The 23,893-nt window shown below is 36.9% G+C and overlaps 2 long non-coding RNA genes across 4 annotated transcripts; both read right to left on the reverse strand.

Moving 5' to 3' along the window:
- Positions 1 to 3,780: 3,780 nt before the first annotated feature.
- Positions 3,781 to 4,799, reverse strand: LOC145048440 (uncharacterized). Its single transcript, XR_013682870.1, has 3 exons — positions 4,581 to 4,799; positions 4,419 to 4,505; positions 3,781 to 4,319 (listed from the first exon to the last, which is right to left on the reverse strand). It is a non-coding gene; the product is annotated as an uncharacterized LOC145048440 (long non-coding RNA).
- A 17,914-nt stretch (positions 4,800 to 22,713) lies between these two features.
- On the reverse strand, positions 22,714 to 23,892 carry LOC145048448 (uncharacterized). Of its 3 annotated transcripts, none has more exons than XR_013682873.1 (5): positions 23,874 to 23,892; positions 23,362 to 23,774; positions 23,124 to 23,181; positions 22,848 to 23,042; positions 22,714 to 22,782 (listed from the first exon to the last, which is right to left on the reverse strand). It is a non-coding gene; the product is annotated as an uncharacterized LOC145048448 (long non-coding RNA). The 3 variants fall into 3 exon arrangements; XR_013682875.1 differs by having other exon boundaries at positions 23,362 to 23,528; positions 23,599 to 23,886; XR_013682872.1 differs by having other exon boundaries at positions 23,362 to 23,886.
- Between the last annotated feature and the right edge of the window lies 1 nt (position 23,893).

Raw genomic sequence — 23,893 nt, forward strand, 5'->3', positions numbered from 1 at the left:
TGCATGGTCACCAGGGTTTAGGCATCAAGTCTGCATGATCGCCAAGGTTTAGGCACTAAGTCTGCATAGTCACCAGGGTTTAGGCATCAAGTCTGCCTGATCGCCAAGATTTAGGCACTAAGTCTGCATAGTCACCAGGGTTTAGGCATCAAGTCTGCATGATCGCCAAGGTTTAGAGTACACTGGGTGAACACATCGTTCACAACACGTACAGGTTGCGAGCCTGCTAGTGTTAGGGGTGGGAATCGGTTCAGTTTTGTGGTTTTTCGGTTTCCTCGAATCGGTTTACTCGGTTTGAAAATTTTTTTGGTCCAATTCGAAAACCGAACAAAATTGAATTCAATTTCTCTTGATCAAACTGAAAACCGAATTCTAATTTGGTTTGGTTTGGTTTGAAAACCGAGGAAACCAAATGTAAACTTAAAAAAATTTCAAACATAAATTAAAATGTTTTTAAAATGGAAACCTGAAGTTGCAATCAGAAATATCTAAAGTTTCATTACAAAATGATCCAAAGAGTAAATGAATTAAAATGATTTTTACTTTATTATTTATACTTTTATTTAATATAAAATATAAAATATATTTTTAATTAATTTATTTATGAAATTCAGTTTTTTCGGTTCGGTTTGGTTTAAACATCATGAGACCGAAAATCGAACCAAAAACCAAATTCACAATTCGATTTGGTCTTGAACCAAATCGAAAACCAAATTCGAATATAGTTCGGTTTGAAATCGATTTCGGTTCGATTTGGTTTTTGGGTTTTTTGGATCCGGACCAAATAATTCCCACCCCTAGCTAGTGTTCCACTGGACTGTCTAGAATAGTCTGTGGTTGTCATCCATACTCTGCTAGATGAGGGGGACAGCATTCGGGAACAAGGCTTCTCTATCGTCCACCTCTCACCCTTACATCATGGTTTGTATCACCTCTCAACTCATCATCCAACTCATATTTCATCTACCCATGTTTTACCCAACATATTATGTAGATATAAAAACATATACAGTTTCAATCATATAAAACTTGTATAAAATCGTTCATCCAACATAGATAGCAATTATACAGATAATATGCACACATAACACGTAGTTCATATACAATACTTCATATCTATGTGTAAGATGAAATGAACCATGCACTCACTTGATAAGGTGGTGATTCGGTACTCGGACAGCGCTTTGTTTACTTTAAAATAATTTCCTTCGACGAAACCTAGTATTATTACCACTAGATTTTAGTCTAATATTTACCGTGACTAATTATTAGTCTTATTATTATTATATAAGCGTTTAAAAAACACTTTCCAATCACTATGTACAGACATGGTTCAGACATAAAACACCGGAGGGCATGACCATTTTGGCATACAACACTTCTGAAATCCAACAACCATATGCGGCCCTTTAAACCAGACTCCCCGTACCGCGAGCAGTTAAAAAGATATTATAACGACACTTATATAATAATAGCTCAAATATTTATTATAAGTTCATAATAACAATACTAATTTTAAATATAAGTTATATTAAAATAGTGTAAACATAACTTACTTACAAGGGAGTTTTAGCTAGGAGTCGGACCATACAGGGGCAGAACTTCGTCGCAGAATCTTTCTAAGAAAGATTCGTGCAGTGCTTCAGCGCTCACCTTAGTATACTAAAACTACAGAAAGAGAAGTCGAATCACGAGGGACCAAAATGCTCGGGGGATAAGAAGAGAAAGACCCTTGAATCAAGAGAATGGTGCAAGAAATTTGAGAGCCCAAACCTCTTATTTATAGTAATTGAATTTACAAAAACTATCTTCCATAATTACTTAATGACCTTATAGTTATATAAACGACTAAACACTCATTCATAATACTACTTTAAATAGATTTAACGATAATTGTACTAAACTAATGTCGAAAGTACTCAACACTAGTCTTATAATAACCGCATCGTCGATACCTTTCTAATGATATATACATTTGTATATATATGTGTAAGTATATATAATTTATACTTTATTTTAATGCATAAATATGCTATTATAATTTGTAACTCGTTCATACGAACGCCATTTTTGACGTTCTTTATATCCACACGTTGGTATTTACGAGCACTACAACTTTCATTTAGACGCCGCCAGCTAATTCTCATTCTATCTCAGATTTACAAAACTGTATCGAATTTATCGCGCTCAAAGAGTAGAGACCAAGTTTCGTATATATGTTTAACATACGAGCTCTACTCTCGACATTCTTTATATCCGCGCATAGGTAAAAACAAGATCTAAAACTTTCATTTAGACTCCATCGGCTAATTCTCGACCGAACTTAAATTTACAGTATGAGGAGATTATACTGTTAAATGTCCACGTAAAATTCATAACTTCTACATATTGACTCCGTTTTCGTCTGTCTTTTTATCGTTGATTTCGTATTAATGAGATCTTCAAATCTCATTTAGATTGTGTAGGCCAAAAATCGCTCGAACTAAAATTTGAGTTACGGACCGTGCACTGCTATGCCCAATGTATACGAAGTCAGATTTGGGCGTTCTTTTTATGGATGCTCTTAGTTTTACATATTCTACGAATTTTTTAGAATTACTAAGACTAAAAAGTCCTCTATCGTAAATTCACTATTTACGTCTCCCGGTGTCGTGCCGGTTTTGCCGAAAAACTTCGATGGGTCATAACTTCTTCGTTATAACTTGGATTTCGGCGTTCTTTATATGTACTGAACCCTTGTAACATATACTACAACTTAGTTAAGATTAATCCTTCTAAATAATCTTCCATCAAAAACTCATTTTTGATGCTTATTATTTCTAAATTGACTAGCCCGGATCTGCGGGCGTTACATGATGGTGACGGTAGGTTAGTGATTGTGGTAGTGGTGTTGGATGGGTGGATGTGTGTGTGTGTTTGTGGGGGTGGGTGGGTGTGGGTGTGAGTTTGTGGTTCTGTGTGTGTGTATTTGCGGGGGTGTGGGTGGGCGTGGGTGTGTGTTTGTGGGGGTGTAGGTGGGGGTTTGTGGGGGTGTGTATGTGTATGTGTTTGTGGGGGTGGTGTGTGTGTGTGTGTGTTTGTGGGGGGTGTATGTTTGTGTTTGTGGGTGTGTATGTGTGTGTATGTGTGTGTTTGTGGGTGGATGTGGGTGTGTGTGCGTGCTTATGGGGGTTTGTGTGTGTGTATGTGTGTTTGTCGGGGTTTGTGTGTCTGTATGTGTGTGGGTGGGGGGGCTTGAGAGTGAGTGTGGGTAGGTAGGGTTGTGGTGGGTTGGAGGTGTTAAGGTCATGTTAGGTAGAGGTGGATAGGATGTTTTAGAAAAAAATTAGAATTAAAAAAATGTGGAAAACAAAAATTATCAGTTTTCCAAAAAAATTGAACTTATTTGTAATTTTAGAAAACGGAAAATTTTCATTTTCTATGAAAAATTTAGAAAAATAGACGAACTAAACGCGTTTTAAAAATTCTCATTTTTCTCTGAAATTTTTTTCCGGAAACGGCTCATTTTTCCGCAATTAAACGCACCCTTAAAACCCTCGATAATTAGAAATGCTAGTCGCCGTTCCAATAATAATAATAATAATAATAATAATAATAATAATAATAACTAGAAAGGTGACCACCGCTACGCGGGGGTCAGAAGGAGTGGATGCTGTTTTCAAAATGATGTGTATATAAATTTATTTGTTTAAGTTTGTATTGTTATGTTTTTTCAGCAGATAAATATATGAAGAGAGGAGTTAACATGACATTAGATTAGAAAACAGTAAGAACTTATGGTTACATTCCATTGGATTACAAAAAAGTACTACTCATTACATGGCATTTGATTACAAAATAGTAGGAGTGATATTGGATGCTCGCTATGACATATGATTTTCGTAGATCATGGTGTTGGGTGGGAAAACTACTATTTTGCCAAATAAACACCACTTAAATCTTTATCAATATACCACCCGAGACTTGGCAACTTTCCTGAAGATGAAACGTCCATGCGCATTATCATTGTTGGAGTGTTTTCAGATGAAGAAGATTCATCTTGTGTGCCTCCTAAAGGTTGTGGAAGTTTCAGAGTTTTGGCCCATGTAGTTAACCCAGGAGAAGACAACTTTGATGGTGAATCTTGTGCATAATCATTTGTAGGTTCGACTGCTAAGCAAAAGTATGAATTCTTTATTTTGCAATTTTGAATAATTCTTCTACTGTTCTGTAACTAACTCATCGATTTCCCTTAATACCCTCCATGGTAAATGTCTTTCCTGTCTCTGTTTCACCATAGTATCCATCGAAAAGTAAAGCCACCAATGGTGAAGCATTGTCTGTCTGATGATGAATCAAAATTTTTAAAAAAAAAATAGTATTTATAGAAAGTTAGAAACTTTATATGTTTGTTTAAGAAAAAGAAAAAGTTTGCACACCTTTTATATCCTCGAATTGATTATGAAGCTTTCTTCCCTTGATTTGTTCTTTGTTGTATTTGACTTTAAGATGCTCACACTGTGCAACTAAAAGTAATGATAGAAAATGTTAAAACTTACAATAGGGTGAAAATTTAACCATGAATTTACTAATTTACCCACCCATTGCATGAACTGCAGAAACCATGTTATTGAGATCAAGAAGGAACTGAGTCAGCACAATGATGTGCTTGAAGAGAGAGCTGAGAGTGGTATGGTTTCAATACCTACTTCCTTGACCGCAGCCACCCAAACTTTCTTGTCATGTTCATATCTACCTGATATGCCCCTCAATTCTTCAGATTGTTTCTCCATTTTTTGGTTTAAAAATAAACATAATTAAGAATTTGTAACATCTATAGCAAAATTAATATTGATATCTGCAAATGAAAACAGGATAACAAAACGATAACCCTAATTACATAAGGAAAAAAGTCACAAACATGCATACACAAAAACTCATTTAAAACTATAGCGCTGTTTTGTTTGCATTAAGTAGAAAAAACAATAATAATAGAGAGACTAATGTGACATCCCCAAAATCACGGCCAGAAAAGACCGATTTTCATTTATGCTTTTTAAAATAATTTCAGAGTAAATCCTTTTGATTTGAAAGAGTTGCGGAATTTGTTCCCAAAAACAAAACATGATAAAACAATGTTTACCAAAGCATTTCATAAAAGAAATGTATTTTCATTATATAATCAAAACTCGGGGTGTCATGTTCCGATACAGAACAATAAGCATAAACGATAACATTACAAGTCATTCAACACATATATACATATGCAGACTTGTAAACAAAACAACTTGATGGTTCATCCATCTTACGCCCTTGCGCCACTTCCTGTAATACAAATAAAACTGAGTGGGTCAGGCTTGGGAGCCTGGTGAGCATATAGGGTTTTCAACCCACAATAAATAAATTATATTTAATTTCACCAACCAATCACTATCTCGATTACCCATTCCCGTTATCCTCACTTTACGTCCCTAAAACAACATCTATCTCAAGGGACCTAATCTAGGATTTTCATCGGGACGGACATTACTGCTAAGGGTTTCCTCAACAATAGACAACCATGAGGGGGATAGAGTACACCGGTGAACACATCGTTCACAACACCTACAGGTTATGAACCTGCTAGCGTTCCACGAGACTATCTAGAAGGAGTCTGTGGTCGTTATCCATACTCCGCTGAATAATTAGGTCAACAACAACAACATTGAGGCCTCTCATCTGTTTATTACACACCAACTATCTACCCATGTTCTACCCAACATATTAGTAGATAAAAATATATATTTATATACATAGTTTAAAACCTGTATAGCATTTTCATCCAATACATACTTCACATAACAGATGAGGCACACCCACATAACACGTATTTCATAGAAAACAAATCAGATCTATGAAATTGAAGAGAGTGAATATACATTCACGCACAAAACAACAAAATTATACACATAACACGTATTTCGTATAAAATACTTCATAATTATGCGTTAGAAGAAAGTAACTACATACTCACACATATAAACAACAATATACTTAGTACACTCAAATCATACTTGAATTATTATTGTGTTTATGAAAGGTAGTATACACTCACTTGATCAGAAGATGATCGGACAGCACTACGGCTTGCAGAAGTAGTAATCCTCAGCAGATCTGGAAGATCTCTACAAAAGTCGAACTTCTCGCGGGGAGAGCTTCGGCTCGGAAACCGCACTTCTCGGGATCTCGGGACTTGATTTGGGACTCAGGGATATTACCGGGGCTTCGGGGTACTTCTGGCACGCAAATCGATGTAAAACGGGGGAGAGAAGAGAGAAAATAGCAACCCTAAACGGCTGGCCCTTCAAATCTATTTATAGGGCAAATTTGGCCCTTGCCACGTCGTGGCAACCTTTTTCCACGTCGTGGGCTTGGTCGTCACTGCATGCGTCATCCTAAGTTGCATATGGGGGCCTCCCAGAGGTGTCAGGACACTTGGCACGTCGTGGCACTGCTTGCCACGTCGTGGTCTCTGACAGTTTAGGGGTTTCGCGCCCCGGACTTTAGAAATTCATAACTTTCGCATACGAACTCCGTTTTCGACGTTCTTTATATCGTCGCGAAGGTGAGATTATTCTCTACAACTCTCGTTTAGACTCCATTGGCTAATTTTGAATTTATTTTTAATATATTATAAGTATATTACTTATATATTATTTTTAGTAGGCCGGGACAGGAAAACTCCGTTCGAAATTCATAACTCCTTCATCTGAACTCCGATTCCGTTCGTCTTTCCGTCGTTGCACTACTATCTATGAGATCTTCAATTCTCATTTAGATCAATAAGGATAGATATATATCTACCTTAAATTCACTATTTACGTCGCGTTGGGTCGTGTCGGTTCTGTCGCGAAATTTCGACAGATCATAACTTCTTCGTTATAACTTGGATTTCAGCATTCTTTATATATTCGGAAACCTCGTTTCAACTACTACAACATTATCCATAAATATAGGATTTATCTAACATTTCATTTTGAAGCTTATTTTTATTCTTAATTAAATTAAGACACACGATTTAGCTCATAACACATAATACTCAAATAATACACTTCCATTATTTCAAAATGGGTTACAAAGGTTAACCTAGACTATTATACCAACATTAATGACAAGCCCAGAAACACAGGCGTTACAATTCTCTCCACCTTAGAATGATTCCGTCCCTGGAATCACACATCAACAAACAAATGCGGATAGCGACCCATCATGTCACTCTCCATCTCCCAGGTGAGATTCGGCCCATTCGTGTGTTTCCATCGGACAAGCACTAACTCGACCATCTTGCGTCGCAACTTCTTAGTCTTTCGGTCAACAATTGTCTCTGGTTCTTCAATCAACCTTTTGTTCTCATCGATTCTCAACTCCGAAAGTGGAATCATGTCGGGAACTTCTCCCGTGAACATCCTCAAATAACACACATGGAAAGTGTTATGAATTCCATTCAGTTCTTCTGGTAGTTCGAGCTTGTAAGCTTGGTTCCCAATTCTCTGAAGAACTTTAAACGGTCCAATAAACCTTGGACTTATCTTTCCCCCTTTTCCAAATCTTATAAGTCCCTTCCACGGCGAGACTTTAAGCAAAACCGAATCTCCAACTTCGAAAGTCATCGGTCTTCGCTTGTTGTCAGCATAGCTCTTTTGACGATCCTGAGCTGCTAACATTCTTTCCCTAATTATTTTCAACTTTTCAGCAGTTTGATGAACCATCTACGGTCCCATAAACTGCTTTTCCCCAGCCTCAAGCCAACAAGACGGCGTACAGCACTTTTTCCATACAAAGCTTGGTAAGGTGCCATCTTAATGCTCGAGTGAAAACTATTGTTATAGGAAAATTCTACCAATGGTAAATGTTCATCCCAATTACCTAGGAATTCCAAGGTACATGCTCTCAACATATCTTCAAGTGTTTGTATCGTTTTTTCACTCTGACCATCAGTCTGCGGATGGTAAGTTGTACTTAAACATAACTTGGTACCCATTTCCTCTTGTAGACTTTTCCAAAATCTTGAGGTGAAACGACTATCACGATCCGACACAATTGTTAGCGGAACACCGTGAAGTCTCACAATTTCCTTCACATAAGAATTCGCAAGCTTTTCCATAGACCATTTCTCCCTGGATGCTATGAAATACGCACTCTTAGTGAATCGATCGACGACCATCCAAATCATGTCGTGGCCATTCTTTGTTCTGGGCAGTTTAGTGACAAAATCCATAGCAATGTCTTCTCACTTACCCATAGGCACAGGAAATGCTTCTAAACTCCCATACGGTTTCTGGTGTTGTGTCTTGACTCTCGCACAAGTCACACACTCAGCCACATACTTCGCAACATCAAGCTTCATCGTCGGCCACCAGTAGTAGGGTTCCAGGTCCCTATACATTTTAGTGCTACCGGGATGAATAGAGTACATGGTCTTGTGAGCTTCTTCCATCAGAAGATCTCCGACTCCTCCTATCTTAGGTATCCAAATCCGATCTTGGAACACCTTCAGTCCATGACTGTTTACACCGAACACCAACATTTTGCCCAAACGTTCCTCCTTTCGGTTATTCTTCTCAGAAGCTTCCTCTTGAGCTTTCTTTATACTTTCCACAATGGTCGAGACAACTTCAATTCTCAACACTCTTGGCCTTTTTCTTTCAAGATTGACTTTCCGACTGAGAGCATCAGCAACAACATTTGCTTTACCAAGGTGGTAAAGTATCTCACAGTCATAGTCCTTAAGCAATTCTAGCCAGCGTCGTTGCCTCATATTTAACTCTTTCTGATTGAAGAGATATTGGAGACTCTTATGATCAGTGAAAAGTTTGCACTTCGTGCCATAGAGGTAATGCCTCCATATCTTCAGAGCGAAAACTACCGCTACCAACTCCAAATCATGAGTCGGGTAGTTCTTTTCATGCTCTTTCAGTTGTCGAGACGCATATGCTATCACCTTTTCTCTTTGGGTCAAAACACAACCCAATCCAACCCCAGACGCATCGCTATAAACAGCGAAGTCTTCAACTCCATCGGGTAGAGAAAGTATCGGTGCCTCGCATAGTTTCTTCTTTAGCTTCTCGAATGCTTCTTTATGCTTCTCACTCCAAGCATAAGTAGCTCCTTTGTGGGTCAAAGTTGTCAACGGAGTAGCGATCGAAGAAAAACCTTGGATAAACCTTCAGTAATATCCAACTAATCCCAAAAAGCTTCGAATCTCCGTGGGACTTTTCGGTTGTTCGCACTTCATCACAGCTTCGATCTTCGCTGGATCAACCATTATCCCTTCTTGGTTGACCACGTGACCCAAAAATTGGACTTCACGAATCCAAAAATCACATTTGGATAACTTAGCATACAGTTTCTCCTTCTTCAAGACTTCTAACACTTCTCGCAAGTGTCTGCCATGCTCCTCCTGGCTTTTCGAGTAAATCAGAATGTCATCTATGAACACTATCATAGATTTATCAAGGAACGGATTAAAAACCCTATTCATTAAATCCATGAATGCTTCCGGAGCATTGGTTAGTCCAAACGACATAACCAAGAACTCGTAGTGTCCATATCTAGTTCTGAAGGCAGTCTTCTCTATATCCTGCTCTCTTACTTTCAGCTGATGATATCCTGACCTTAGGTCGATCTTCGAGAAATAGCTCGAACCTTGTAGTTGATCAAATAGGTCATCAATCCTCGACAACGGATATCTATTCTTTATTTTTGCCTTATTCAGCTCTCGGTAATCAATGCACATTCTCATACTTCCATCTTTCTTCTTCATGAATAACACCGGAGCTCCCCAGGGTGATGAACTAGGTCTAATGAAACATTTGTCCAATAACTCCTGAAGTTGCATCATCAACTCATTCATCTCCGTCGGTGCTAATCGATAAGGTGCTTTTGCAATTGGCGTTGTTCCTGGTAACAAGTCTATTATGAACTCTACTTGTCTATCAGGTGGTAATCCAGGAAGATCTTCGGGAAATACTTCCGGATAATCACACAACACTGGAATACTCTGCATCACCTTCTTTTCCTTCTTAGCATCAATCACGAATGCTAAATATGATATACATCCCTTGGTCAAACACTTTCTGGCTTTCATTAGGGAAATGATTCCAGAATTCACTCGGCATTTGTCCCCATAAACCATAAACGATTCCTTCCCTGGCGGGTTCACTTTCACTATCATCTTCTTGCACAAAATCTCGATGTCATTGGCGCTAAGCCAATCCATTCCCAAAACGATGTCGAAACCGTTAAGTTCGATAGGCAATAATTCCTCGTGGAACTTATTCCCATTCAGATTGATTAAGATGTTTTTCATACGATGGATAACAGGTACAAACTTGCCACTAGCAACTTCGATTAATAAAGCATTATCTAGTCTATCAACAGGCAAAGCTAGTTTTCTACCAAATTCATGCGATATAAAGGAGTAGTTGGCTCCAGAATCAAATAAAATTTGGGCAGGCAATTTGTTTACGAGAAAGGTACCTGAAGCGACATCAGCTTCATCTTTAGCGGCTTCCAGTGTCATCTGGAATGCTCTCGCCTTTGGCTTTGGCGGAATGTTGGGTCTTGCTGCCTCCTTCTTCTTCGGGCAGTCCCTCGACATGTGTCCTTCCTCACCACAACCATAAAAAACTTTCTTAGTGAGGGTGCATTCATTGGCATAGTGACCTGGCTTCCCACACTTGTAGCATGTGGCCACTACCTCACATTTTCCATGATGCTTCTGTTGGGTTTTGAGCATTCTAACACTCCTAAGTGTACATGCAACCCTAAATACCTTGGATCTATGTTTTCTCTTTTATACATGCAAATAAGAACATCCACGGTATTATCCTAATCTAGCATACAAAACAATGAGTGCAACAAGATAGAATACATACCTCTTTGATGTAGAAAGTCTTCATGAAGCTTGAGTGCCTAGCCCCAATAGTGTGGAAGCCTCAAATGGAATCACAATCATCAAAACACTTAGAATAACTTGAGAGAGTTCTACACTTCATGAAATCGGCTAGCCCTCTTCTTCACTTTCTAATGTGATTCTAGTGGCTGATTTTTGTCAAGAATAAGATCTTTATATAGTGTTACAATTAGGGTAAATCCTTAATTGTCATGGCTTTCCATTTCCTTGGATCCATGGGTTCAAATACACCATGGAGCATCCATGGACCATCCTATGGGTTTTAGCCCAACTTGATTATCCATGGAGCATTAGCCCACTATATAAGTATGGATGATTTACACAATCAACCCATATATTTAATTAGTCTTCTTTTGATCACTTAATTAATCCTAGATTAATTCTTGATCAATACTAATTAAATAATCTTATTATTCTTATTATTAATATACTAGAACTTATAATATATTAATAACCATAAGTGTCTTATTTCTCTCATTATAGTCTATCCAAGTGCATGATGGTATGTAACCCAAATGGACCATGCCGGGTCGGGTCAAGTCTTACCAATTATAGTTATGGACTTAGACATTAATCCAACAGTCTCCCACTTGGATAAGTCTAAAACTATTTATTGCGTATGACTTCAGGAACCAACTGGCAATCGTAGCTCTCAAAAGCTTCTGTCGAACTCTAACCTTGTAGATGAACTCTGATCTTGTCAATGACTTGTCCATTAGATAAGGGATCATATAATCCTCTGTTCTCATGATATCAGCCGGACAAATACATGGAACAATGTCGTACTTATTGTCCAGCAGTTTGTTTCCCGATTTTCGATTCGTTTGACAAAGAACTTAATCGAACACATCAATTCAGTTCTGACCGGCCGGTACATAGGTCACAACAAAATCATCGAGGGGCCCAGATATCGCTTCTATTTCTAGAAGGAACAGATAAACTTCGACTCATATGCTTGTTCTACTACTTGTTGAATTGTACACAAAGGCACGTTTTATAACATCAAGTTACTGATGTGTTTACGTGCAATCAATGCACAACCAACTCATAGGTAACAACTCATATCTCTAGGTTTAAAAATTTATATGATATTACCGTCTCACGATCACTCGAGATAAATTCTATGAAGTGATACAAGTGAGCGTGGGTTTATTCCAATACTCATAACTTATGAGCACTCATGAATGTTGTAGCAACCATTGCCATGACTAAACCCATTTAGCCATCTACAAACCTGATTCATGACAGTCTTGATTCATACCCACTTCCAACATATGAACAACTGTGGAGTGTTTAAATAACTTAGTCATTCGAAAAGAATAACCTAGCTATTTTGGAAGTCAAAACATGCGAAGTGAAACACAATAATAATCGAATCTAATATGGTCTCAGAACCCTTCTGAATATAAATAAAACCAGTTTTTATTTATCACCATATTGATAACACATTATTCAATGTTTCAAATAATCAACTTAAGACTTGAATAAAAACAACAGTCGTCCCATGCTCCTAGCATGTACACTTTGTTTTTCTAAACAATAGTTATGCCATACCCCAAGTATGCACACTATGTTTGTCTATGATCCTTACATTGTGATGTAGATCAATTGAATATGATTCCAATGATACTCATTTCACAATCCCAAATCCTTATTGTAAATGTGAGAATCCCCGATTCCTATCATTTACCAAAAAAAACTGTTAGAATTTAAACTTTTATGCAATGTTCCTCTTGTAATGATTATTCACAAAGTCACCAAAACCTTGTCACTAGTCATTACAGAGTATTCCAAAGAAGGTAAACTTCTATGGAACGAAAGTCTCATATTCAAAGTACATTGCTTTGAACATCCTTCTTGCATTAAGGTTTTCTAATCTTACACAGATTGAATAATTTCTAACTTTGAAACATTTCCAGATCCCATTTTGACTATCACTTCTGAACAAGAGTTGCATCCTTACAGATTATGTCAATATGGTCCTTCCAGAATTATCACTATACTTCCAATTGTCCTTGAGAAACCAATCCTTAGTAAACCTTAGATTGTCCTCGATAATTGTTTAATCACTTTAGTCATATCAAGTTCTAGACTTTTCCCTTCTAAATGCCTTAAGCATTTGGAAAATTTAGAAAGGATGAATATTATAGCACGTGAAATCGATCCTATATCCGAAGCATATGGGACACGATTCATGATGTTTGACATAAAGACATGATACTAGACCAGTCTTTTGCTACAATATTTTTTATTTGCCATGTTTTCAAAATTTAACTATGAAGAGGGATGCCGTAATCATAATCGAATTTTGAAAATGCAATATATATAGAATTTCTTCAAGTTGAACCATTCCAACACAAAATTCATATATATTCTTGACTAAAGATGATTAAAATCTCAATCTAAGCTTTAGAATTGAAATGAAGTATAATTTCCTCTCCCTTAATTATAGCAAAACAACTTTTCAACCCCTGCAACTTCACGAATTGAAACTTTGTTTTCTATAATTAACATTGCTAGCTTTCAATACTAATCATAATTATCATGCTCCCACTAACATGATGATTATCAGCATAACACTTATGCTCCCACTAGCTCTGACATATTTTCATAAATCTGTCGGACTTCTGAAATTTAGATTCATACATCCTTTCTTAGATAGCTCACATGTGTGTCTAAACAATTTTCAGAACTATGAAAAGGGATGCCGTAATCATAGTCTCAATTTCTTAGGCATTTTCCATTTCTCACAAGTCCATGTTAGTGTGCCGATTAACCACACGCGCTCCACTAATGACTTTTGAAAATGCAAATAACACAATTGATATCTACGTAAAATCTGCTTAGTGAAAGCGTTTCCTCACCATCATTTTCATGAATCGGAGAGAAACCTTATGACACTTAGATTTTATAGTGTATGAGTTCCTATCCATGTGAATTTGTCAAAACCATAATCACAAGATAAGGTTAGTGACAAATTCAAACTCATATGGATTGAACTTTTTCAATCTTAATTTCTTGTCACCTTGGTAGCACAAGGCCCACCAATGCTTCCAAGTTGAACTCTGATAACTCACATGCAAACCCAACTTATTTGAAGTAGGTACATAAATAAAAATTATGTCAACACGATAGGTTGCAAACCTTAAGTCGTGTGCTAGTGATAAATTACAGGTTTTACTCTTGATTAAATCTTGAAACTCTTTCAAGATCTTTAAGGCTCCCACTGTCCCCTTGACATATAAGTTTCCCTAGTAAAGAACCATTCCTTGACAAAACAAATATTCAAGGGATAGTGCGGATTCTTATCAAGACTAACACCTCACACAATTGGTCTTAGTTGGTCTTTGTCTCATCCAAGACATCACAACTAATTAATCTCAAATGTACAAGAGTAGAAACATTTCACACTACATTTGATAAGTGTTTTAAACCTTACTTTATGTCACTCAATGTTACAATCTTGGAGTATGACTCTAATAATTGTTTTGGAACGAAGTATGAGTCGTCTCCTTGATCTTAACCAATCCAACAATTCATGACCTCTCTTCTTAGCCATAACAATGCACTAAGACGTCCTTAGAGTATGAATTTGTGATATGGTTTCTATATCATTAAGATGATCATAAAACTGATACTAAAGTACTCTCCCATCTTTTCAGATTTGAGAAACTTTTATCCTTCTGCCTAATTTGATTCTTCTTATTCGCTCTGCCATAGATTGGAACCTTTCCAATGTTACAGAATTATACTTAACCTTATAAGTATAATCATATTTACTAATCTTTAGTAAATCATGACAAATCAATCTTTGTGGTGGACCTTGACCAGCGCACACCCAGTGTACCTAATTCCTTAGTCCTTCAATTGACTCACATATACATGTGACCAAAGAATTAGTCTTAACTTTCAAAGATGAAAATTCCCATTCATCATACAATGCAACTTGTATGATTCCAAGTTTCTGTCCAATTGAACCTTGGGTGATGAAACACTTTCTTCATTTGGTAAATTCAGACACTACCACAAATGAAAGAATCAAATCCACTTTCCAATATTGCTATTACTGGAAACATATAAGCAATAATTTTCCACAGATGCCATTGTAAGGATATTTTTAAAATAAATAAAATTAAAACCCTTTTTTTTCTTTTATTTTAAAACTTTGCGGAAAACTTATCCTTACAATCCACATGAAAACCTTGTTGTTATCTATTCACAAGTAATATATTATAACTCCTAAGAAGTAGCTCAAGAATCCGATCTTCAAACTACGCGATAGAAATCCATCTACGCGATCAGATTCAACATATTCTTTCTTTAAGTTTCTTCACTTTTTCTTTGATTCTTAAAACATCACCATGTGACCCAGTCATATCATGTATCAAGAATCTCAGAATAGAAACTTAGCAGAGTTAGATAGTGGACTTTACCTGAAGTAGAGTCAAACTTATCGACTTTAACATCCTTAGGTAAATTATGGCAGCTTTGGAACCAATGCCCCTTTCTTTGGCAATATAAACATATGGACCCTTTGATAATGGTACACGGGACTATCACAGACTTAGTTTTTTCTCTTTACCATTTGGTCAACCGAGTTGACTATGGCCGGTCCCTTTCCATTGGGAAGACAATGTTTTTCTGGATTTCCTGTGTCACTATTGTCAATGTCCATCAAGTTTTGAGGAAGTTGATCTTAAGAAATAGATAAAATCATTAAGGGTCTTGTCATAGTCTTTTTCATAGGTGTTCCAAAAGAACTCACTATGTGACTTAGAAAGTGATTGAACCACCAACTTTCTCAAGACTTTGACACCCAACTCTCCCGGCTTGTCAATATGTGACTACATCTCCAAGATGTGACCACACCAAGACCTTTACTTGCCAATAGGGCTCGAGTGACTTTAAACTTTTCAAGAACTTGTGGGTGAGGGAGAATAATTGGAGGAGATAGAGGAAGTGAAGCATGATGTTGAGGAACATCATCTTCAAGAGTTTTAGGAAGATCATAAATGTCTAAACCAGACATGTTTTGCGAGATATTCAAGATAGTTGATTTAAAGTCCTTAATATGACACCCAATATGAAATATTAAGGCTAGGACCCAACACAATATTTTATAATATGGAAGAGGGATGCCGTAATCCAAGCTATAAAATATTTGAAGGTAGGCGAATGACGATTCACCAATTTCCACCATGAAAAACGAAATAATTTATTACGTTTTAATTGGATTTGAAATTCCTAGATTTTTTGAGATTCATTGAACTTTTCAATGGCATGTTTCAATCTCGAGTGTGCCCTCTCAAATTTTGTGACTGGGATGTCGAGGATCCCAAAACAAGGTGTGAATAACCATACCAATTCACTTGGTACCCTTAATATTATCACCTAATCAATGTGTCGGTTAACCACAGACGCTCCATTGATCTATGACAAACATTAAGTCACCTTTCGTGGTCCTTACTAGTCCAAGTTAGTGTGCCGGTTAACCACACACGCTCCACCAACGACTTGGTAAGGTACAAAGTGTGAATTCCATGGGCTAGCACCAAATTCACATTTTTCCTAAAGTAACTAAGATTGGGAATTATTAAGATTTTAGTTACTTAGTATTTATCATTAATACTTTTAATGAAGGGAGAATTTAAAGTCATTGTCCTACCCGTTCGGCTAACGACCCTCCACCGATCAAGCAAGCGGTGGGTGAGAGTATACACCCATTAAGTCGTCATTTTATAGGCAACAACCTTATACCCACCTTATAGACCGGCTTCGTGAATGAGGCCTACTAATGGTAAAACGACTTGTTCTTATACATATATATAATAATTAACCATTAATGTATAAATAGTATAAGTGTTGAATTTTAACTCTTTTAAAATTCTAAGGGCTAATTTGGAATTAAAGTATTCATAAGAGAAAACTTTTCAAATTCCAAAACTTGAGGGCAAGTTTTGAAACTATTCAAAACTAATTAATTCCATAACTTATGTGTTTAAAGTAGTTTTAATCCAAAAAACTCTTCAAGTTCCATAACTTATGGAGGACTTTAAACTAATAAGAGAATTAACTTTTCTTTATTTTTATAACTTATGGAATTAATTAAGGTTACACTTTATTTATTTATTTATTTATTTATTTATTAATGAAGTGACTCTTGAACTTCCATAACTTGAGGACAAGTTATGGACTCATAAAAAAAAATTCAATGACACAAGACTCTTCATTTTGTAACCATTACCAACTTTTATGACTTTTATGAGTCTTTAATGTGACTCTTCATGTAACTTGAGGACAAGTTACACAAACACATTTTATACTCAACTCTTAGATTAAAATGGATTGAAAGCAACTATTTCAATTAACTTTTATATTAATCTAAGCAACTCATAAGAACAAGATAATTCAAATCAAACTTTCTCATGTAATTAGTCTAAACCTTAAACTAATACAAAACATGAATCTATTGACAATTATCTTTGAAAATGGATTAGCATGAACATTACCACATTAAAAAAACAAGTTTATAAGTTCAAAAACAACTTAGGGTAATGTTCCTAGACCATTTCTAGCCAAAAACCTCGAAAATATGTTGTCTGGGGTCCAACTCGTCGAGTGCATGAACAAAACTCGACGAGTTGGATGCATTTTGCCTTGGACTCGTCGAGTCCCTTCATGGACTCGGCGAGTCTGCTAGGCTGACAGCATCAAAACTCGATTTTTCAGCTCCATTTGCAAGTATAACAAGAAAACAAGCCTAGGCTCTGATACCACTGTTGGGTTTTGAGCATTCTAACACTCCTAAGTGTACATGCAACCCTAAATACCTTGGATCTATGTTTTCTCTATTATACATGCAAATAAGAACATCCACGGTATTATCCTAATCTAGCATACAAAACAATGAGTGCAACAAGATAGAATACATACCTCTTTGATGTAGAAAGTCTTCATGAAGCTTGAGTGCCTAGCCCCAATAGTGTGGAAGCCTCAAATGGAATCACAATCATCAAAACACTTGAATAACTTGAGAGAGTTCTACACTTCATGAAATCGGCTAGCCCTCTTCTTCACTTTCTAATGTGATTCTAGTGGCCGATTTTTGTCAAGAATAAGATCTTTATATAGTGTTACAATTAGGGTAAATCCTTAATTGTCATGGCTTTCCATTTCCTTGGATCCATGGGTTCAAATACACCATGGAGCATCCATGGACCATCCTATGGGTTTTAGCCCAACTTGATTATCCATGGAGCATTAGCCCACTATATAAGTATGGATGATTTACACAATCAACCCATATATTTAATTAGTCTTCTTTTGATCACTTAATTAATCCTAGATTAATTCTTGATCAATACTAATTAAATAATCTTATTATTCTTATTATTAATATACTAGAACTTATAATATATTAATAACCATAAGTGTCTTATTTCTCTCATTATAGTCTATCCAAGTGCATGATGGTATGCAACCCAAATGGACCATGCCGGGTCGGGTCAAGTCTTACCAATTATAGTTATGGACTTAGACATTAATCCAACAGTCTCCCACTTGGATAAGTCTAAAACTATTTATTGTGTATGACTTCAGGAACCAACTGGCAAGCGTAGCTCTCAAAAGCTTCTGTCGAACTCTAACCTTGTAGATGAACTCTGATCTTGTCAATGACTTGTCCATTAGATAAGGGATCATATAATACTCTGTTCTCATGATATCAGCCGGAAAAATACATGGAACAACGTCGTACTTATTGTCAGCAGTTTGTTTCCCGATTTTCGATTCGTTTGACAAAGAACTTAATCGAACACATCAATTCAGTTCTGACCGGCCGGTACATAGGTCACAACAAAATCATCGAGGGGCCCAGATATCGCTTTTATTTCTAGAAGGAACAGATAAACTTCGACTCATATGCTTGTTCTACTACTTTTTGAATTGTACACAAAGCCACGTTTTATAACATCAAGTTACTGATGCGTTTACGTGCAATCAATGCACTACCAACTCATATCTCTAGGTTTGAAAATTTATATGATATTACCGTCTCACGATCACTCGAGATAAATTCCATGAAGTGATACAAGTGAGCGTGGGTTTATTCCAATACTCATAACTTATGAGCACTCATGAATGTTGTAGCAACCATTGCCATGACTAAACCCATTTAGCCATCTACAAACCCGATTCATGACAGTCTTGATTCATACCTACTTCCAACATATGAACGACTGTGGAGTGTTTAAATATGCTTCTTCTTACATTTGTCGCACCATTTCGCTTCGCCTCCACTTCCCCTCGAACCAGACTTCGAGAACTTGTTTTTCTTATTGGACCCTGAAGTTCCATCGCACTTCCTCTTTTCACCAACTTCTATCCTTTCCAAAAACTTTTCCTTCTGCTGGGCCTCCACATTCTTAGCTGTGCGAACAGCCGTTTTCAGAGTAGTTGCCATCTTGACTGTCGGACCAAAGTCGGCAGGCAGTCCATTAGCAAACCTCTCAATCTTGGAGAGTTCCGTTGGCACTAGGTACGGAAATAATTTCATTTTCTCAGTGAATGCCGTAGCATAGTCGTCTACGCTCATCCTCCCCTTCTTCAAGTTTTGGAACTCATTGTTCAGATCTATCTCTGAACAATATTGCACCCTTAACTGTTCCAAGAACTCCTCCCATGACATTTTCAAAGCTTCTCCTCGTGGCATAGTATCTGCCAACAACTTCCACCAACTTAATACTCCAGTCTTCACTTGTCTGACTGCAAAGACAGTCTTCTGTTTGTTGCTACAGTCGCAACTTTCAAATACCATCTCCATTTCGGAGATCCAATCCATTATTTCAACAGGATTTGGGCTCCCAGAAAGACTTGGAGGCTTGGCGCCCAAGAAATTCTTGTACATTCGCCCATTGTTGTTGTTTCTCCTTTCCGGATTGTTCCATCGTTCTTCTTGAGTCCCAATTTGACTCATAATGCGACTATTGTTCCCTTCCTCCGATTGCTCGGGAATCAATTCAGGTTCCTCAATAGGTATGACAGGTCCGTCCCTATTATTATGCAACATTTGTCGTATCTCATCCCTTTGTTCGGCTAACATAGCCCGAATCATGGCTTGCACTCCAGCCATGGTGATCTGTTCTGGTGCTGCTGCTACAACAAGTGCTTGCTCAATCACTGGCGGTTGATTTCTGTCTTCATCCGCGTTTCCAACGCCACTCCTTGTTCTCACCATTTTTGATCTACACACCGAATAAGGTGAAATTTAGATCTTCGTTCATGATAGATTTCAAATCATCCTTTTCACTCTGAAACGATTACATGCTAGTTCTACTATCGTATACATACGCTTAGAATCCTAAACACATAAACCTTCAGATACGGTTGGCAACAAACCGTAGATCCGAACAAATAATATCATATATGGCAACATATAACATTTAACACATAAAGCATTTTAGACAACTTTCCTAAAATAAACTAGTGCTCGTGTCTAAAATGTAACAGACACACATCTCAAAATTTCACTTAGCATTCTAAGTTTAAGTCTAGAAATCCTAAAAATTCCTAGTTCGCTTAAACTAATGCTCTGATACCAACTGTGACATCCCCAAAATCACGGCCAGAAAAGACCGATTTTCATTTATGCTTTTTAAAATAATTTCAGAGTAAATCCTTTTGATTTGAAAGAGTTGCGGAATTTGTTCCCAAAAACAAAACATGATAAAACAATGTTTACCAAAGCATTTCATAAAAGAAATGTATTTTCATTATATAATCAAAACTCGGGGTGTCATGTTCCGATACAGACCAATAAGCATAAACGATAACATTACAAGTCATTCAACACATATATACATATGCAGACTTGTAAACAAAACAACTTGATGGTTCATCCATCTTACGCCCTTGCGCCACTTCCTGTAATACAAATAAAACTGAGTGGGTCAGGCTTGGGAGCCTGGTGAGCATATAGGGTTTTCAACCCACAATAAATAAATTATATTTAATTTCACCAACCAATCACTATCCCGATTACCCATTCCCGTTATCCTCACTTTACGTACCTAAAACAACATCTATCTCAAGGGACCTAATCTAGGATTTTCATCGGGACGAACATTACTGCTAAGGGGTTTCCTCAACAATAGACATCCTAAAGGCAACCATGAGGGGGATAGAGTACACCGGTGAACACATCGTTCACAACACCTACAGGTTATGAACCAGCTAGCGTTCCACGAGACTGTCTAGAAGGAGTTTGTGGTCGTTATCCATACTACGCTGAATAACTAGGTCAACAACAACAACATCAAGGCCTATCATCTGTTTATTACACACCAACTATCTACCCATGTTCTACCCAACATATTAGTAGATAAAAAATATATATTTATATACATAGTTTAAAACCTGTATAGCATTTTCATCCAATACATACTTCACATAACAAATAAGGCATACCTACATAACACGTATTTCATAGAAAACAAATCAGATCTATGAGATTGAAGAGAGTGAATATACATTCACGCACATAACAACAAAATTATACACATAACACGTATTTAGTATAAAATACTTCATAATTATGTGTTAGAAGAAAGTAACTACACACTCACACATATAAACAACAATATACTTAGTAAACTCAAATCATACTTGTATTATTATCATGTTTATGGAAGGTAGTATACACTCACTTGATCAGAAGATGATCAGACAGCACTACGGCTTGCAGAAGTAGTAATCCTCAGCAGATCTGGAAGATCTCTACAAAAGTCGAACTTCTTGCGGGCAGAGCTTCGGCTCGAAAACCGCACTTCTCGGGATCTTCGGGATCTCGGGACTTGCTTCGGGACTCGGGGATATTACCGGGGCTTCGGGGTAATTCTGGCACACAAATCGAGGTAAAACGGGAGAGAGAAGAGAGAAAATAGCAACCCTAAACGGCTGGACCTTCAAATCTATTTATAGGGCAAATTTGGCCCTTGCCACGTCGTGGCAACCTTTTTCCACGTCGTGGGCTTGGTCGTCACTGCATGCGTCATCCCAAGTTGCATCCGGGGGCCTTCCGGAGGTGTCAGGACACTTGCCACGTCGTGGTCTCTGATAGTTTTGGGGTTTCGCGCCCCGAACTTCAGAAATTCATAACTTTCGCATACGAACTCTGTTTTCGACGTTCTTTATATCGCCGCGAAGGTGAGATTATGCTCTACAACTATCGTTTAAACTCCATTGGCTAATTTTGACTTTATTTTTAATATATTATAAGAATATTACTTGTATATTATTTTTAGTAGGCCGAAACAGGAAAACTCCGTTCGAAATTCATAACTCCTTCATCTGAACTCCGATTCCGTTCGTCTTTCCGTCATTGCACTACTATCGATGAGATCTTCAATTCTCATTTAGATCACTAAGGATAGATATCTATCTACCTTAAATTCACTATTTACGTCGCGCTGGGTCGTGCCGGTTTTGTCGCGAAACTTCGACAGGTCATAACTTCTTCGTTATAACTCGGATTTCGGCATTCTTTATATATTCGGAAACCTCGTTTCAACTACTACAACATTATCCATAAATATAGGCTTTATCTAACATTTCATTTTGACGCTTATTTTTATTCTTAATTAAATTAAGACACACAATTTAGCACATAACACATAATACTCAAATAATACACTTCTATTATTTCAAAACGGGTTACAAAGGTTAACCTAGACTATTATACCAACATTAATGACAATCCCATAAACACAGGCGTTACAACTAACCTGGAGTTGGTGTTCACATCTTTTAAGTTTGTCACTATATTCTCACATATTAAGAAAATATTTATGAAGCTGCAAGAAAAAAAGAAATTTTACAACATGAATACAAAAAAAGAAAAATAAATTATAGGAAGTACCTTGATCAATTTTTCCTTGCGATTTGAAGTGAGTTTTTTAGCAATTGCAAGTGCATCCTTCAATGAAAAACTTATGAAGGGTAGGATTGTAATTTGGTGTAAAAGAAGAGATTGATCATACAATTCACCAAGTACAAACACAATCTTGACCAGATTTTTCGTTGAGGATTTTTGTCAAGTAGATGGTGTTCAAAACTTAAAAAGAACAAAGAACAAAATGAATAAGAGTTACAAACATTAAAACTGTGAAATTCAAATACAAATGGTGGAATCAACCTGCTCCTACACTCTTCCATGTCTTCCCTCGCCTTTCGTCTCCCCCAAACCAACTTACCTGATGTCAATTGTGTTTGTTCACAAACACGATTCAAAACATTCCATAATTCAATGTCCAGAAACATAGGGGCATAAAAGTAAATTTAGTTGGGACTTCTAATAGCTACAATAGATACCTCATTCATTTAAAATGGTTAATCAAACAATTATAATCAACTAATGAATTAGGTAAACTAACCTGGAATTAATATCTTAATCGGATCAGGCATTTCATCGAACGCCTTATAGGCATGTTTCTCATCCAAAAGTAGTAACCTTGTTGATTCTTTCCACTTCCCAAAACTATACTCAACGTCTCCAACTAACCCATTCAAATCCTCCTGCCTTTGCAGTTGTAAAATTGATCTACAAACAAAATTAACCCAAAAAAGAAAACAAATAATTGAACCTCTAATTTGTAAATTAAAAAAGTTACCAGTGTCCTCGTTGTGTTGTTGCGACAGAGTGGAAAGTGCAGAGGACAAAGGTAGAAGGGAAGTAGAAGATATGTCAGGATAAGAAGCGGAGACGACGAAAGGGGATCGACATTCTAGGTCCTTATGATATCGGTTGTAACGTTTGTTTTTGTAGTAATATTGATGCAAATGGGAACTGCATAATCTGATATTAGTTTCACTTGAGCATTTTCACAAACAATTTGCATGCATTAGAAACAAATCAGAATAAAGAAGCAAAGAAAATGAGAAATACCTGGTAACAGAATCCAAACA

The sequence above is a fragment of the Lactuca saligna genome, chromosome 1, assembly GCF_052625555.1.
Source record: "Lactuca saligna cultivar CGN05327 chromosome 1, ASM5262555v1, whole genome shotgun sequence".
In the NCBI taxonomy this organism is placed as follows: Eukaryota; Viridiplantae; Streptophyta; class Magnoliopsida; order Asterales; family Asteraceae; genus Lactuca; species Lactuca saligna.